Source organism: Tenrec ecaudatus, chromosome 1 (assembly GCF_050624435.1).
Source record: "Tenrec ecaudatus isolate mTenEca1 chromosome 1, mTenEca1.hap1, whole genome shotgun sequence".
NCBI lineage: Eukaryota > Metazoa > Chordata > Mammalia > Afrosoricida > Tenrecidae > Tenrec > Tenrec ecaudatus.
Genome location: NC_134530.1, coordinates 130,483,262 through 130,499,917, shown reverse-complemented (window position 1 = coordinate 130,499,917; position 16,656 = coordinate 130,483,262). Strand labels below are relative to the sequence as shown.

Genomic DNA, 16,656 nt, shown 5'->3' with positions numbered 1-16,656 from the left:
TGTTCTAATAATCTTAATAAACATTTTAGCCCAGGAATATCTGTGGGGCAGGTCAACTCTTATAGTGTCACTATGAGTTGGAATTGACTTGATGAAACACAATAGCACTAACCTTTAAATGACGTGTAAATGCCCTCAGATACCAATACTACCATTACCATCGAGTGGAGAATCGGCTGATGTTGCTACTTTGGGGTGGAAGGAGGACATGTTTCACCTAGGGAACGCAAACCCTTAAGATCCAAAACTTTGGTGCAGCCCTCCGTCCTCCAAAGCTGTTACCTATTGTACAGAATAATTGAAACTACATATCCATGAAGACATGTGATCTGATTTTTTACTTTCAGTATCTGACAATGTTTGAAACTATCCAAAAAGTTTTCATCAGTTTCTTCCTCCAAAGTGGGGGTGTGAGTCCTCCTCCATTATCTGTTCATAGTCTGAAAGCACTGCTGAACCCTGTGTCACTTCGGGTGACCCTCCTGGTAGTGGAAATACCACATACTGGTATATGAAATGCCAGCGACATAGTTTTCAACCTCACAGCAACACGCAAGCCACCGGCTGCTCATTTTCCCCCTCCCTCCCCACTCCCCCCTACCTCATGAACCCTTCATCATTCATAAATTATTATTATTTTGTCATACATCACACCGTCTGACATCTCCCCCTGCCTTATTCTCTGCTGTCCCTCCCCCAGGGAGGAGTCTATACATAGATTCTTGTAATCAGTTCCCCCTTTCTACCCCACATTCTCTCCACCCTCCAGGCATCGCCACTCTCACCACTGGTCCTGGAGGAGTCATCTGTCCAGGATTCCCTGTGTTTCCAGTTGCTAGCTGTACCGATGGACATCCTCTGCTCTAGCCAGATTTGTAAACTAGAATTGGGATTAACTGTTCTTCTCGTGTTAGATCCATGCAGTATACATGATATATACAATATACATGTGCATCTCTACTCCGCCTTTCTGGTTAAACAAAGAGCACCAAAAACCCAAAACCACTACCATCTGCTCCAGCTCATAGTGACCTCAGGTAGGGTTTCCAAAAGTGTGATCATTAAAAGCAGACAGCCTCATCTTTGGCCCATGGAGGAGCTGATGAGTTTGAACCACCAACCAGGTGTTTACCAGCTAAACACCTAACCAGCAGCACCCCCAGAGTACCTCAAACAAAGGCCAGTACACATTAATTTTCCACCATGGTTTTCTGTGTGTTTTTTAACTGGTAGATTCTTGTGCAGTTTTAAGAAACAATTCTAAAAGAACTACATCCAGTTCACCCAGTTTTTCCCAATAGCAACATCTTTGAAAACTACAATAAAATAGCATAGACAAGTATTGTGATTGATATACTCCATCAATCATATTCAGCTTTTCCAGGTTTACCAAGACGTTGTGTCTGTTTGTGTTGTGTTCTGTGCACCTTTACTACATTTTAAAATTCCATGTGTCCACGACTACAGTCAGGCTACACAGTCGTGTAACCAAGAAGATGACGCACATTGCCCTCTTATAACCATACCTCTTCCCATCTCTTTAATCAATTTCATCATTTCAAAAACCTTATTAGGTGACTTATTCAGTATGCAAACATTAGGGATCATTTTGTTGTTGCTGTTTTCTCTCCGTTCAGCACCATTCCCTGGAATCAAGTCTACATTTTGAATTTATCAATAGTTGGTTCTATTTCTTTTTCTTTCTGAGAAGTCCTGAGGCACAGAAGTTCAGTGTGTCTTTGAGCATAAAGGTCAGTGATTTAAACCAGCAGGCTCTTGGAGGAAGAGCGATATGGGAATCTGCTCCCACGAAGATGACAATCTTTGAAACCTACACAACAGTTCTGCTCAGCTCTCTGTGTGGGGTCACTAGAAACCCGTACGGACAGCATTAAAGATGGCTCATTTTTGTTCTGGTGCAAAACCACAAAAGGCATGTGTCAGGGCTGCAGACTTTTGTCATGCCCATGCTGAAAATACATAAGAAACTGGACTAACTGAAGAAGAACTACGCATCAGCATCAAAGACTCATGGACAATCTGCAAGTGCAGCCAACACAACCTTGCTTCCTGAAAGTGAAGAAGATTTCATTACTTACTGATGAAGACCAAAGATTTCCACCTTCTGTGCGACTTACACCTCAACTTAAACAGAAACCCCAAATGCTCACAATTGGACTGATTATTTTAGTAAATTGAGAAAATACTGATGACTGTTGTTTTACTTGTATCAAAAACCCATGCCCATGAAAGCATCAGCTAAGAGTTAAAATGATGGCACTGGGAACCCTCTGAAAAGATCTCTTTAAACCATCCAAAAGGATAGATGTCACCTTGAAGGTTTGGGCCTGACCTGTCATGTTTTCAATTGCATCTCATTCATGGAAAAATGGGACAATGAATAAGGACCACAGAAGAACTGATGCATGCAAATTATGTTGTTCACAAAGAACATTTATTATGACATCACCTATCGAAGAAGGAGCAAATCGGTCATGGAAGAAGTCCATCTATGAAGGAAGGATGTGGTGGGTGCTCCTACAAGGATCTGTAGCTGCAGAAGCTCTGTGGGCCATATAAGGTCACTCTGAGCCAAACTTAACTTGATGGTGAACTTAAACTTTTCAGGGGGATTTTTTTTATACCTTATTCAGGGAATGTGCATGTCTTCATAGACTTCTTAAAATTTTAATATCTTGCAAGTCATCCTATAACAGAATGCACATTTATTTATCTTCTTTTTTTTGCTAAACAGCAAAAACTATACAGCAGTATAGTTTTCTACTGTGTAGATATATCATGAGTGAAATAAATAAATCAATCTCACTTCAAACTTGTTCATCTTTAATTTCACACAGTTAATATGTCAATAAGTAACTTAGGCTAAGAAAATTAATATAAAATTTCTTTTTAATTTATTAGAATCCATGTGAAATATAACATAAGGGTATAGGTAAATGATTTTTAGAGATCTTATCCCTCAAGTTCCTTTATAAAACTCAATTTCTAAATAATTAGTTTATATGCCCTTCATGTTTTACTTCTTAATTAGCTATTCTTATTTTAATAAGATTAACTAGTAACTTTAGAAAAATAATGAAACATCATTTATAGAGTAAAACCCTGTTATGACGGATTTAGATGTAGTTTATACATGGAGGGGAAATTCACATTGTATAATTCTATGATTTTGTCATTAACTTGTATTTAAGATTCTGTGAAGTAAATTCAGATAATGATTGAGAATAAAAAATTAAGTTTCCAACAAAAATATTCTAATCTCTTCTGAATATTATTAGACATACTAAATTAGTCTTAAATTCATATAAATAATTGATCTGGGTAACTAACAGTGGCCTATCTTCCTGTAACATACAAAGTCAATTAAATCTAAAGTATTTAAAAATTAATGGATGATTTTGGATAACATAGTTTGAATGGGTAATAGTCTTTTGTGACATTAAATTTCACTGAGGTGGATAATATGTAGAATATATTCCCAACTCATGACCTGCACAGTGAAAGTTCTGTATTATGTTGTCAGTCATGGATTGGAACCATAAAATTTGTCAGCAATGTATGATAAAGTTTGTTAAACTCCAAGTTTTTAAAAGTGCCTATTATTTCAGATAGAACATAGTATAGTCTAAGTGAAAAATTAGTTCTTCCCATCAACCTTTCATGCATGGATATGATGATAGGGGTAATTGTTCCTGTGGTGAGATATGTTACATATGTAACAAACACACCTTTAATGTCATAATCATGAACTTTCTAAGTTTTCAAAGAAGCATTTTTTAATTTTCAAAATTAATCATTACTCAATAAACAATAGCAAAATGATAACATGCCTGTTAAAAACAATTAATTGTCACAAGAGCTACAGAACTAGGACTGTCCATGAGCAGTGGACACTATTAACACAGGAGGCCAGGAGATGACGCCATGAAATTCGAAGCAATTATTTTTAGTATTGGACTGTGTGCCAACCAACATAGTAATCAGATGTGAAGGCGAAGAAAATACATTTACCATTCTCAAGAAACTACTGAGAAAATACCACATAAAAATTTGGACATAAAGAATGATACTCAAAACAAAACTGTAGGTGAGGATACAAAGAGAAATTTACAATGATATATCAGTGGTAAGCTTTAAAAGCAATCCGGAATCAAGAAGTCAAGGGTCTTTAAGATTGGTGCCTCAAGAAAACCTGAATATTTTGTTATCTGCAAGTTGACCTGTTGGGAAATCAGCTTAGGGCCAATTCATGGATCTAATCCATCGTATGGGAAGACTCAGCATGAGATTCTGGAAAACGGCAGCTATGTAAGGAGCGTGTGTCGTGTTCTGGGAGTTGAGGTGGGAAGAAAGTTGTACAGGAAATGGAATAGAGATAGTACAACACTGTTTGACTTTATCTACGTAGCCACAATGTAGAAAACAGTGCTTCTACACTTAACTGAAATGCCTTAAAATACATTGGGAAATAACAGCAAACCAACTGCTATTGAGTCAAGTCCAACCTACAGTTACTCTGCAGAATAGAGTGGAACAGGCCCTTCAGGTTCCACAAATCTTTACGGAAGCAGCCAGCCTCATCTTTGTGTAACAGAGCGGCTGGGCATTTGGAAATGCCCGTCCTGGGGCTATAGTCCGACTTCTCAGCCACTGGGAAAACAGGGCTCTTTCAATGGAACATTAGCGAAGCATACGTTTAGATATGAAAGTATTTGAAAGAGTTAAATTTCATCTCTCATAAAAAGGGAGCCAGAGGAGAAGGCCAGGCTGACGATGCACTTTCTTTGCACAAAGATCTAATCTCACTACCAAATCAACACAGAAATACAGACTTTACATTTTTCACTAATCATGTTATGAAAACTAAATTTGCTATTTTGGATTTCCTAGATAGTTTTAAAGATATCGTTGCTATTCTCTAGTAGAATTAAGCAGCACACATAATTTATTTATTCAAACCAGTTCTTTGGCCATCTGTACATGGATCTGGTTGAGCCCTGTCTTGGGAGCAAGGGGCACGTGTATAGAATTTAAGTATATATTTGCTATTAGAGTACTCACATGCAAAGAGCATCTTAGCTGCACATTGTTCACCCTAAATAATCTAATGATGTCGGTCAATACTTATAGAATTGTAGCGAGCTTAAACTCTAATGGAGAAAGAAAAATACAGGTGTCTATGGTGTGCGCATTGATTTTAGCAGTTCGTCATAAGCAAAAAATGTAATTGAATATGTTTTCAGGCGGATAACACCATTTTAAAGGAGGAATGAGACAGTTTAATGCAATGGGAAGAACTGGATAGATCCACATATTAAATAACTGTACAGTTCACTGATTGACAGTAACTTTTTACATCTAAGATTTTATATATCCCCCTCAGACCTTACGCTCAACAATAGCACTATGCTTCTTCGATTGTTGTCAAGTTGATATGTAATTTACCGCTTGTAACCTTTAATATGATGAACTCTCCTCCAACCTCCTGCTCACAAAGGAAAGGTAATACGCTGACTTCAGTGAAAGAAATACTGAAGATAAAAAAAACTTCCAATGTAATGATGCTTTATGACACCCTGTTAAGGAGCCGAGTGGCACGGTGGGATAAACACTCAGCTGCTGATCTGGGCCCATAAAGACGGCAGCATAGAAAACCCTATGGAGGAGTTCCACTACCCATGTATAAGGTCACTTGGAGTCAGAATCGTACATCAGTTTTTCATATCATTTTCCTAAAATCTGAGCATACCTAAATATATTTGTGTATTTGGAAGCAAACACATACACACAGAGAAAGACAAGTGGGAGACCGTGTCATCTTCTCTGAGGAGCTGTTTATTCAAAACACTTCTACATTAGATGCCAAAAATAAAGGTCAAATGCAGGTATCCATGGAAAGGAAAGATAACAAAATTAAGTGAACACTAGTTGAAATGAGACATTGCAGTTAGAGGGACCTGTGACTTCTATGATAAGAAATAGTTTGAATTTGATCAATTTTTAAAATTTTCAATTAAATATTTTTAGTAATTCATGTGGTTTTATTTATCTATCAGTTGTGCTTCTCATTGTCAATTGTGTGCTCCAAGAAGAGAAATGCTTTGTGGGTATTTTTCACAAATCTTTTCAAGAAGTTGCATACTTCTGCACATTATTGATTGACAGAGCCTCAGCTACATTTTCTCATTACTCCTGTGCCTGAGAATGAACAGATTTGTGTTGGAAGACGCCCCGGCAGTGCTCCTCAGAAGTGAGAATGGCAGGAGTTCCTCGCCGACATTGTGTGCGTCCCCAACGGGGATAGGGCTTCATGCTTGGCAAACGGGAGCCGCAAAGGGTCACCAACAGAAAAGTAAGGTCCAAAATAAGAGGGATGAAGGCAGTGGCTGTCACAATGGACACAGACCCTTACGAAGACGACACCGAGCCAGCCTTGTTTCCTTTGCTTGGCACACAGAGTCACTGCAAGGTGGAACAAACCCAGTGGCAGCTGCTATCACGAATGTGCTAGAGAGCTTCTTTCCTCATGCCTGTTCATACTTCTTTGTAACCTTCTTGGAAGTGACTTTGGACATCCACGACTATGTTGCTATTGTTTAGTTTGCCTATAACATTTTGAGGAGTAGTTTTATAACAGAACGATAACAAAAACAACAAAACCCTCACTCCTTTCGGGTTCATTCCATCTCATAGCAACTGTCAGGATAGAGAGGGTTGAACTGCCTCTGGGGGTTCCAGGACTGTAACTCTTTATGGGAGGAGAAGCGAGCTCTTTCTCCTGCGAAGCCTCTAGTGGCTTTTATAATGCAGGACAGCAGTATTTAGTGCAACCATCTCCATATCATATTTTGTTTTAACCTGACTTTAAAAAATGTAATTTCACTGACAGTAAAGTAATTTCTATATATATATGGTTAAAACAAAAAAAATATTTTGATGGACTTTGTCATTCTGCGTCACCTTTTCACACCGTCCTTGTTTACACTTGCAAGGCAATTACTTTCAATTATCACCATTTTTACACTTTTAAATCAATACTTCTAATTAATATTTTATACTGCAATTTGTTTCTATCTCCTTTGGCCCCATTATGTAGATATCATTTATTAGCTTCCTATGGTGTTTTCTTAGTCTTTACTTCTCAATTATCAATGCTTACATCTCTATGTCTGTACAGAATTATTCCTTATTGACACAAGTACTGTGTTCTGCTTGTTTCCTTACAAATGTTTGAAATTTCCCCTTAAAATTTTTATTTTGATATAATTATACTTATTTTTTCTATATATTTTACTTTATATGCTGCAGGTTTAGAAATAATTTTCCATCTATATATTCCAAAGATTCAATTACTGTATATACTCAAGTATAAGTCCATTTCTTTCCCACACTTTTTTATGGTGAAAAATCCCCCCCCCCAGTTTTTTGTGCTTAAATTAGGTGTTGTGGCTTTTACTCAAGTATATATAGGATTTATTTATTTTTTTCAGATTCCTACCATATGTGTTCCAATTGAATCTTATTGCATTGCTAAGTTATCAAATGACTTTATTCGGCTCTCCCCATAGAGTGCCTAGATATTGCAATCAGCTAAGTAATCTATCACAAAGCAGGGTTTATGTTCGACCCCAACCAGGGGCACCTTGGGGGAAAGTCGTAGTCATCTCTTTCCCATGAAAACCCTACAGAACATTGGTCTACAGTGAGACACATGAACTGACTTCAAGGCAAATAATTTGGAGTTTTGTGTTTTTCTCCTTTTGTGTCCTGAATTCCATTTTTTACTTTCTTTGTTGGATTCCTTATTTTCTTTAACTGAATCCTCCAGAAGCCTGGTACAAAGTAATTACCCTATAAATGGTTATTATACTAATGAATAAGTATGTTAAAAGTACTCAAATGATCATTCTCACGGGTAGTGTGACAATGTAAGTTTGAAGAAAGAGTAATTATTTAACATCTAAATTGACCAACCAATCAATTCCAAATATCTACAATCATTAAATATGTCCATTTTAAATATAAAATATGAAATGTGTCTGACAGAATACTTGATCATAATAGAATTAATTTAAAATATTTTTTATTTGGGTGAAAATTTGCAGGGAAAACTGGTCTTTAATTCCACAATTTATACACATTAAATTTATGACATTGATTATAATACCCTATATCTGGAATATAAGCTGAGTTTTTCAGCATGTTTTTATTGCAGATTTTATGATAAAATTGGGTCCCTTGGCAGATATTCGGGTAGGTACTTAAAATGGGACGGTAATCTTCCATTTCCTGACCGGGTTAAACATTTACACTTGTCCTATTTTCCTATCCCTTCCTGCCTTCTAACCTTTATCCCTGAGTAAGTGCTGCCCTTTTATATCGTATGGTTGATGGTTCTAAGGATGAATGATGCTGCCACTCATCTTATAGACCTGTCAAGTGTTTGGCTGAAAATGATGCACAACAATGGGTTAGGTTCCAGGATAGGAGGAGCCCTGTGAATCTGCATCCATAAGCAAAGTCATATTAAGAGAGACGTAGCATAAAGTCAGCAGCAATATTCACCTGTTCACAGGCTCAAATACCTTATCTTCATCAGGTCAAGTTTTGGTCAACTCAATGTGGACCACATCACTTAGCCTCACCAGGCTGCCCATTGGTCACCTTGCCTTGAGACTATGAGCACTGTCAAACATTCTCAATAACCCTAGCCCCCTTGTGCTAGGTCATGAACTTCACACTAGTCAAAGCGCTCTCATCGTTTCCTCTAGTTGCCGTGAACCAGGTTCAAGGGTGCAGTGTCTGAACTCAACCCAGTTCTTTATTGCTGCATTTCTTTCCCTTCCACTCAACTAGAGGATCCAAGGTGTCACCTAGCAAACATCTCATGCAGCCACAGGCTCCCTTTAATAATCCAGCCCTAGAGACGGGAGTTCCTTCCATGGCTCCACATTTTTTCCAGCCTCAGGAACAAACCAATGGTTCAAAATTCAAAAAGCCCCAAAGTTCCTTTTCTCTTCAGTTTGTCAAAACCCCCACCCCTAGGCAAGTGTCTTCCAATGCAGATGTCCTGAGTACTCCAAAGCACTGGGTGGGGCTTATCTTTTCAGAGCCTTCTTTGCTGGTTTTTCCTAACCCACTTAAAGATTCAAATTGATGGCTGAACAGGTTAGCTTACAAACTCTCGATGTATACTTCCCAATAATCACTTCTATTCATCATTATATTGATAACAATAGTCAAAAGAAAACAGAATAAATCTAGTACAGCCAGATCCTAAACTCAATTCATAAAACAGTCTTTTGGCCTAATCCACATGTTCCCAAATTTATGTGACCTACCAATCCCTTTTCAGAAAAAAAAGAAAGGTGTACTATAGTCCATAATCTAGAAAAAAAGTATAGGTACTTGTTTAAAAATTAGTATCTTAATACTTTGATAAACAATTTATCCTATGTTATTTCTTCATATGTTTTAGTCTTAATACAATTTTGATAGAATTGAGTATTTATAATAAAATTCTTAAATATTGCTCTGAAAGATAGATGCTTATGTGAAATAGATGATCATACTAATCAAATATCAATCGTAAGAGAATTTGGAACCAATGTCTACACCTTACTACAAATCTTAGTGTCAATTATTGTCATGACTAATGTATATTTATCTTATGTTGGTTGCAATGAATGAAAAGATGAAGTATGAAGTAAGAAGCACAGAATCCAAAGACAAGAATGTAGCCTGCCTAAGGAACAACGTATCCTTAGAAAGGGGAACCATGCCTCCACTGTGTAAAGCTGCTGACCTCAGGGCCAAGGAGGGGTGTGGGGGGAAAGGGGGACCCACAACCACTGTGCCTGCAACCATGTGGGTGAAAAAGAAAGCTGATTGGTGAGAAAAGAGTGCTGGCAAGATCCGCTAGTAGGTGTCTGTTCTCAAAACTCTCCTAGGAGAGGAGCTCTGGAGACAGGTACTGTCCTCTTTAAATAACCTTGGAGCTCATACAGTGCAGTCAAGTAGCCTTTGAGCGGTTTCTAAATATTGTACCTGGTATCCCATCTACTGGTGCTTCAGAACCATTCCAAACCCGCTCTCTGGGACTGTCCTTCAGGTTCAGAATCCTAGCTTTTGGGTGCGCCTTTAAAAAATCTTTTCCAAGATAAATATGCTTGTTCCGTTCACATTTTCCTCATATGACAAGACTCTTCTCCTCATTTTCCTCTGAAGATGTTCTAGTTGTCTCAGAACAGTGGACGGCACTCTGAAGAGCTGCAGAGTGATACAGTCCTATCTCTTTTTCTAATCTGCTAACTTTCACTAATATATTCACTAATTCACTTCTTTTAAGTAATAGTAACTAAGAGCTCAATGGTGCTTTGTATTTGTCTATTTGGAAGTTTAGATGCCAAAATCTAACTACCTACCATGTATTAAGTGAGTCACTCTGGTCCATCAATAAAACTTCTGAGGCTTTACTTTGTATCTAACATAAAAGGAGGTATCCCCCAATCCCAGCATTTTCTTTTCTTTCTTTTTTCAAAGCAATTAATTTTTTTATTTATTTTACAAAACAACCATGTCACCTTAAATTATTCTCCATTACACTGAACACATTTGTCAAATTTGTGATTAAATTCTTGGAAAACATTTTCAAACTCATCTGTTTGTATGCCTGACAGCACTTCCGTGTTGTTTTTTTTCCTTCACCGCTACTACAACTTCAAGTTGTCCTTTTATGTCTCTCTTCATTCACACGTGCAAAAAGAAGTCCAGAGTGAGGTCAGGTGAGTCAGGTTCATGGACCAAGTGAGGTTTGCTGGTTTTTGCCAAAAATTGGCGCACTGAGATGGCTGCATGAGAAGGTGCACTGCATAGTGGCAAAAACAGTCACCTGTCTGCCACAAATCAGGCTTTTTTGGTTTAGGCTTTTGTCAAGTAATGTTACACAATCTTTTCAGAACCTCTAAACAGGGAGCTTGATAAACAGTCTGACCTGGTGAAATTAACTCTGAATGCACTATCCCCCTCACACTGAAAAAACAGATGAGGATCATTTTTCAGGGGGCAGGGGAGGGGGTACACCTCATGTTTTGTCTCCCTCCTTCATCTTTGGTTTGGTTTTTGTTGTTGTTATCTAATTTTTTTGTTTCCTGCTGTTTCCTGGGATGCCCACCTTGATGTTGTGGTCTTTATATTAAAAATAAATATACAAAAACTGCTGCAGACTTGATTCTGACTCATTCAAGCCCATGGGGTTTCCAAGACTGCTAAATCCTTATGTAAGCAGATGTCTCATCCTTTTCTCCTGGAGTAGCTTGTGAGTTTGAACCAGCAGGCTTTTGGTAAAACAGCCACTGCACCATAACCCTGTAATAGACATCACAGTGGTTTGCAAGTCATTAGGGATTTTATTATTGCCATTCTGTACACTTGCATCCACCAGCTATGTCTATCAGATTTTATTGTTTGCATTAAAGAATATATGGCCTGTCAATTTCCACACTGCTTCCTCAATATTTCTTTCCAGTTCTACTTGTCTCCCTTTGCCAGGGAAGATTGTGTGGCGTGTTGTCTAGAGAACTAATGCAGAGATCTTATAATCTCCCTGTGGGTTCATGTCCATTACTAACCCGGGCAGCTTCCTTCTTCAACATCAGAGCTCTTTCCGGATGTAGGCATTATATTTCTACTCAGCGCTACCTGTGTCTTCCACAAACAAAAGGGGCCTTTGGATACTGTGTTTCATGTATTGTAACCATGAGGAATATACAGGATGTGAATGCACAGAACCACAAAATACTAATAAACATTTATAGTGTGTCTAGCAACTAATAATTTATATTTTTTGAATAATTTATATAGGTTTACTATATTTAATGTGACCACAGTGTCTTAGTTACCGAGAGCTTCTATTTAAGGAAATACCACCACTGCATGGCTTCAGCAAACAGTTGCTTTCCCATGGGTCATGGTTGTATAGAAGCGCTGTTGACTGAGTTCCACCTCGCAGCAACTCTCTGTGGGACAGAACAAACAATGCCTAGGTCTGTACCTTTTGGTAGCACAGCTGTTTGAGCCCATTGTTGCAACCACTGTGGAAACCCATTCTCATCAGACCTTTTTCGTTTTCACTGACCCTCTGCTTTACCAAGTCTAACACCTGTCCCAAGAAAATGGCCCCTCTGTGGGGTTCGGTGACACCGCGTGAAGATGAGGGAGACCCTCAGGGAGCAGGGTTGGCACAGCAGCTGCTACATGCTGGCCTCCACTCAAACATGCAGCGGCCTTTAAAACTGTGCAGCATCAAAACCCCAACTCCTGAAAGAGAGCCCCCTACTGGTCGGCTAGGGAGTGGGGAGATTCCCCCAAGAATGTGACCCTTAGTCACCCTTCAGGTCGGAAAAGGAACTGACCCCCATGTTAGAACAATCAGCCATTGAAGATGGAAAGAGCAAAATTCGCCCAAAGAAGTTCTGAGGATAAGGAAGAAGGAGGAGGATAGGAACAGGAAACAGAAGTGGGGTATGCTTTTGTACCTTGAGGGAAGATTCAGTGTGTAATGGATGAGCTGAAACAAGATGTGTATGAACTATTGAATGTAAAACTGATTATCTGCCCCGTAAACCATCACTGGGTTCCCAGTGAGAAGTTTCTGAAAGGAAACTGGTGCTTCCTGGTAATGAGTATAAGTAGTGAGAGGAAGTCTCACTGGCCTTTCCTACAAAGCATGCCCGCTATGTGTCTTTCTTCTTTCTTTCTTTCTTTCTTTCTTTCTTTCTTTCTTTCTTTCTTTCTTTCTTTCTTTCTTTCAGTGTTTCAGGTCTCATTGTCACCACTGAACTTAATCCACAGCGATGGAAGCCAAACCTGTCATTTTTTTTCAGCCACAGTTGCCAGTCTTGACCCCATGATCAGCTGTGCCCACTTTCACCACATGCTTCTTTCCAGGCAGCTTTGTTCCTTCTTTTCACAGTCCGTGATAAAAGGGAACTTCAAAAATTTGAGGAAAAAATTGGTAGTTAAAAGATAATGACTTGGTATTGTCCCGCCAAGTTTTTGAAGTCAACTTGTATATTCTGTACTTTTAGCCAGCAGGCTAATCTTCCATGTCCAGGTTTCCAACAATATTCTCTGCCTATGGACTCTTGAGTTAGGTCCTTGTCGCTTCTGAGCGTCTGCTCCTGTGAGATTGGCACCTCTGTTCCCCACCCCTGCTTGTCCCATCTGTTCTTTTTACATCTCATAGGAGATTGCTCCAGGTGAGCATAGCAAAGAGAGTTCATTGCCAAATAAATTTATAACCACGGGCACGGGGTTTAGAATTTAAGCACATACAGGTCAATCCCAAACTCTTTAAGATTAAAAAAACTAATTTTATTGGGGGTTCTTACAGCTCATATCACAATCCATCCATACATCCATTGCATCAAGCACATTTGTACATATGTTGTCATCATCATTTCCCGGTTTGTTTTTTGCCATCATCATTTTCAAAACATTTTCTTTCTACTTGAGCCTTTGGTATCAGCTCACCCCCCCCCTCCTTGCCTCCCTCCTTCATGACCCCTTGATAATTTATAAATTATTACTTTTTATCATGTCTTACACTGACCTCTGTCTCCCTTCGCCCACTTTCCTGTGTGTCTCACTGATGAGGAGAGTGTGTTAAAAAGAGGTGGTTACTTGTCTAAGTGATGCTGTTAGTAGCATGGGACCTCAGTGTGGCTTTATTCCTTTTAACCAATCAATACAGCGTGCTTCCTCCTCCTATTGAAAACCCTCCCCAAAATAGCAGAGGGAGTGAATGATAGTATTAGATAATCAATGTTGACTCTTTCTTAATCTGGCCTCAGAATGTAATGGGCTATCTTCATCCAATTCCCTTTAAATAGCATTAGCACATAAAATAAACATGATTGTTTTATATCTACTCTCATGTCCATGTAAAAAGTACGTCAAATCCATTGCCACCAGGAAGCCAGTTTACACATGCACAGGTTTGCACCAAATATGTCATGTTTAAATATGTCTCCCTGATCATCGGATAAATTCAGACAAGTTCTCTCATGAAAACACCTTTCTTAGTCTTCTAGGGAGCCATAAAAAGAAATTACAAAAAAAAATCCTTCAATCCAAACAGTGATGGCCAAGGGGACCTACTGGGCCAGTTAAATGCTCTTATAGAGTTTTCTCCAAAAGGATAATTTTGAGGACTTATAATTTTTAAGAAAATCAAAGAATTTTTAAGAAAATTGAAAATTGCATTGATTAGAAAAAGGCCAAGGATTTTGCACCATAGTTTCTTTTTTGTCATGGCAATGCACTTGACTCACTCTTCCAGGATAACAAAGGGTGTCCCATGAGAATTTCATTGGAAAGCCTTATCCCCATTCATCACTACAATCCCGATCTTGCCCCTTCAGACTTCTTTTAGTTCTCAAAATACACAGATTATTTCTAAGGAACAGGATTTCAGTCCCTAGAAGATGCCAAATCTGCCATTTTGATGTGGTTTAAATTGAGGAACTCAGAATTCTTCACAGGAGGGTTAGAGATATGGAAACATTGCCTGTGCCTGAAAAGTGCGCAGACCTAGAGATTTGCCAACAAGCAAGAGCTTCACATTTAGGGTTTATTAAAGCATTCTATTATTTTGTAGCAATACATTTTACTTACCTGCATATAGCTATTTATTAAAAACTCAAGTCACTCAAGTCGATTTCAACTCACAGTGAACTTGTAGGACAGGATAGAGCTGTCCTTATGGGTTTCCAAAACTGGAACTCTTTACAGGAGTAGAAAGCCCTGTCTTTCTCCCAAAAAGAAGCTGATGGTTTTGAACTGCTGACCTGATGGTGAGCAGCCAGGGTGTAACCACTGCACAGGAGGGCTCCTTAGCTAGTCATTGATCTTTTGATAATCATGCACTTAGTCTGAGTGAGAGTAAGATCCTTTTGCGCAAAATTGGAACCCCCCTTTCAGATGAATACACCTTCCCTTTATATAGCGTTTTCCCAGACCATGTCATCCATTTTTGTTTCAACAAAAATCAGGCACTGCTCTTGCTACAGTTTAGGTTTGCTACATGTGGATCTACCACATTTTTCTGGATATTAGATTTGTAACCATTTCAAAATACAAATCAGATTACTTTGAAATTACTCCCATTACAAAATTGTCCCAAAGCATTGTAATCCAATTACAAGATCGTAATATGGTGCTATGGTTAGTATCTGCAGCCAAAGTTGTGAACTTCAGTAGAATTTAATTTTGTTACAGAAACAGAACCTTATCAATATGCTAATTACTGAAGTTTAACATTCTCTCCTCTGTAGCTCCTATTAAACAGTGCTGATAATTACTATTTCATTCTCAGTAACGGCCAGAAACCCAGTGATAATAATACTATTATAAAGATCCTACCAAAACCAAAAAGGCTTCTGAGGAAATAGTGGCATTTTATTTATCTGTCTTTTGTGTCTTCAATTTTAGCTTCCCTTAGGGCTATTTCAGCAGACAAGTTGTACTTCTGTAGGCCTACAGATTATAAATTGCTCATTCTTTTGCCTTTGGTAATCAGAACCATGAGGTTTTATTACATTTAGATTTATCAGATAAAATGCTTCTGGAGATATATGATGTTTGGGTAACCCTCACCTAAATTTGACAATAATTATTTTTAGTACTATCAAACATTAGCCCTGCTCATAGTTCTTAATGAGGCTGATCGATTAAAAGGCAGTTCCTTTATGCCATTTTTACCAAAACAATTCCTGATGATGAAAATTTTCAGTGACTATGTGCAGAGGCTTATAAGGATCATGGAGTCAATTGTAATTTTGGAATTGTGCAAAACCTTCAAATATTCCATGGTTTTTGAAATAGTTTGAATAACTTTCTTTAATTAATATATTTAAGGAATCAGTAGATACCTATTGAGTAATGTAAAAATAATTTCTTTTAGAATTATTAATACTGAAAATGTCTCAATGAGGTAGAGATTAAAGATGTCCCCAATTTCCAGCTTTTCCCTTCTCCCTGATACCGTTCTCCCTGCTACCACCCACCACTCCTCCCCTCCACATTTCCCAAACATCCAGGACTGTGCAGTTAGGTGCAATGTCTCACAGGACACATGAGCCTGTGAAGGCAATGGCTCAAGTGGTTGTTGGTGCTGGTACATCCCAAATGCAGAGTTCAGACCTCCAACTGGGGGATCGTTCCTAACCCACATGGATGCAGGAGCTGTTGATATCAGCTTCAAGCCCCAAGAACCAGAGGTCAGGCTGAGGCAAGCGGATGCAAGGGTCTATAGCACACAGCAAGAGTTCTGAAAGTGATGAGGAGGTCTCCCTTGCATGCTCATTCAGGCATTGGAGGTCAGAAGAAATTGGCTGCCAAACCACAAGGGTACCATTTCAAAGCCATTAGCTACTCCAGAGGAAAAGAGGACATTTCTCCCCCTGTAAACATTTCCAGTGTCAGAAACTCACAGGGGGATTTTCGCCCTGTCCCATATGGTCACTGTGTCAGAATAGATTCAATGGCAGTGGGTTTTTTGTTGTTTTGTTTGCTAAGTAGCTCTTGGTTTTTAATTACTTGTCAAGAAGTTCCAATGTCTGATGCCTGAATAAT

The 16,656-nt window shown here is 38.6% G+C and overlaps 1 protein-coding gene and 1 non-coding gene across 2 annotated transcripts in view; one reads left to right on the top strand and one right to left on the bottom strand.

The window, feature by feature from the left end:
• DPYD (dihydropyrimidine dehydrogenase) overlaps positions 1 to 16,656 on the top strand; it is a 1,117,227-nt gene that overhangs the window by 582,945 nt on the left and 517,626 nt on the right. The window lies entirely within an intron of this gene.
• On the bottom strand, positions 12,831 to 12,960 carry LOC142437758 (small nucleolar RNA SNORA1). Its single transcript, XR_012782280.1, has one exon. It is a non-coding gene; the product is annotated as a small nucleolar RNA SNORA1 (small nucleolar RNA).